At 60.0% G+C, this 2,500-nt stretch overlaps 1 pseudogene; it reads right to left on the reverse strand.

Annotated features, from left to right (window-relative positions):
* LOC126146968 (large subunit ribosomal RNA) overlaps positions 1-2,500 on the reverse strand; it is a 7,934-nt pseudogene that overhangs the window by 4,261 nt on the left and 1,173 nt on the right.

Here is a 2,500-nt window from a genome sequence, read left to right on the forward strand (position 1 = left end):
TGCGTCGACAGGCGGCGCAGCGGCCTCGCCCGCGTCAGGCAGCGGGCTCGCTGCTCCCCGGCGGGACGCCGGCTCTTCCCCCCGACCGATCTCAAGCGCCTCCATGAATTGGCGGACAAGCTGCTTGTGGGCAGCTTGCCGCCGTCGGCACTTGATTGCTTCGAGCGTTCGGTCGGGGAACATCCTGATGAGTTCTTGATTGACAAAGAAGAACCGGGCGTCCCTCTCAAGGAACAGTTCGGCCTCTGCCTTGGCGAGCGATAGGACTTCTTCCTCCGTCCACCTCGCGCGATGCCTCTCCGTGACGATCTCCGCGTTGGCGGCCGCAAGGTGTTGGCGGCGGCGATGGACCCCGAGACCGTTCTTGGTGGTGAAGCTGCGGTGGCACTCACTACAGGCGTAGATAGCTGCAACAGTTACAAGATCTTCGGCACGGCCGGTTGGCCGGCTAGGAGCTGGGGAAGCTGGGGTGGCACCTTCAGCGGAAGGGCCACCACTCGTATTTATTTGTCTGCTGCCCCCAACTTGAAAGGGATAATGCGAGGGGGGGCTGGTAACCCCCCCAAGCCCCTGGTGCGGTCTTCCACTCTGCGAAAATCAGCGGGCCCACGAGAAGGGGAGAAGACCGCAGGAGAGGAGAGGCTAAGAGGGCTAGGCCCATGTATTGCGCATCACTCTCCCTGTAACTACAACCCAAGGAAGGCACCTCGCAGCAGCAGCACGACTACATCAAGACCGCACTTCGAAAAGCCAAGTCCGGATGCAGCCACACCGCCGCCACTTGGCCGCCTTAAGAGAGTCATAGTTACTCCCGCCGTTTACCCGCGCTTGCTTGAATTTCTTCACGTTGACATTCAGAGCACTGGGCAGAAATCACATTGCGTCAACACCCGCTAGGGCCATCGCAATGCTTTGTTTTAATTAGACAGTCGGATTCCCCCAGTCCGTGCCAGTTCTGAGTTGATCGTTGAATGGCGGCCGAAGAGAATCCGCGCACCCGCGCGCCCCCGGAGGAGCACGCTAAGGCGGACGCGGCCTCGCAGCAAGGAAGATCCGTGGGAGGCCAAGGCACGGGACCGAGCTCGGATCCTGCGCGCAGGTTGAAGCACCGGGGCACGAACGCCGCGCAGGCGCGCGCATCCTGCACCGCCGGCCAGCACGAGGCCAACCAACGGCGAGAGCAGACCACGCCCGCGCTAAACGCCCGCACTTACCGGCACCCCTACGGCACTCACCTCGCCCAGGCCCGGCACGTTAGCGCTGACCCACTTCCCGACCAAGCCCGACACGCCCCGATCCTCAGAGCCAATCCTTATCCCGAAGTTACGGATCCAATTTGCCGACTTCCCTTACCTACATTATTCTATCGACTAGAGGCTCTTCACCTTGGAGACCTGCTGCGGATATGGGTACGAACCGGCGCGACACCTCCACGTGGCCCTCTCCCGGATTTTCAAGGTCCGAGGGGAAGATCGGGACACCGCCGCAACTGCGGTGCTCTTCGCGTTCCAAACCCTATCTCCCTGCTAGAGGATTCCAGGGAACTCGAACGCTCATGCAGAAAAGAAAACTCTTCCCCGATCTCCCGACGGCGTCTCCGGGTCCTTTTGGGTTACCCCGACGAGCATCTCTAAAAGAGGGGCCCGACTTGTATCGGTTCCGCTGCCGGGTTCCGGAATAGGAACCGGATTCCCTTTCGCCCAACGGGGGCCAGCACAAAGTGCATCATGCTATGACGGCCCCCATCAACATCGGATTTCTCCTAGGGCTTAGGATCGACTGACTCGTGTGCAACGGCTGTTCACACGAAACCCTTCTCCGCGTCAGCCCTCCAGGGCCTCGCTGGAGTATTTGCTACTACCACCAAGATCTGCACCGACGGCGGCTCCAGGCAGGCTCACGCCCAGACCCTTCTGCGCCCACCGCCGCGACCCTCCTACTCGTCAGGGCTTCGCGGCCGGCCGCAAGGACCGGCCATGACTGCCAGACTGACGGCCGAGTATAGGCACGACGCTTCAGCGCCATCCATTTTCAGGGCTAGTTGCTTCGGCAGGTGAGTTGTTACACACTCCTTAGCGGATTCCGACTTCCATGGCCACCGTCCTGCTGTCTTAAGCAACCAACGCCTTTCATGGTTTCCCATGAGCGTCGATTCGGGCGCCTTAACTCGGCGTTTGGTTCATCCCACAGCGCCAGTTCTGCTTACCAAAAGTGGCCCACTTGGCACTCCGATCCGAGTCGTTTGCTCGCGGCTTCAGCATATCAAGCAAGCCGGAGATCTCACCCATTTAAAGTTTGAGAATAGGTTGAGGTCGTTTCGGCCCCAAGGCCTCTAATCATTCGCTTTACCGGATGAGACTCGTACGAGCACCAGCTATCCTGAGGGAAACTTCGGAGGGAACCAGCTACTAGATGGTTCGATTAGTCTTTCGCCCCTATACCCAGCTCCGACGATCGATTTGCACGTCAGAATCGCTACGGACCTCCATCAGGGTTTCCC

The sequence above is a fragment of the Schistocerca cancellata genome, unplaced genomic scaffold (genome assembly GCF_023864275.1).
Source record: "Schistocerca cancellata isolate TAMUIC-IGC-003103 unplaced genomic scaffold, iqSchCanc2.1 HiC_scaffold_838, whole genome shotgun sequence".
NCBI lineage: Eukaryota > Metazoa > Arthropoda > Insecta > Orthoptera > Acrididae > Schistocerca > Schistocerca cancellata.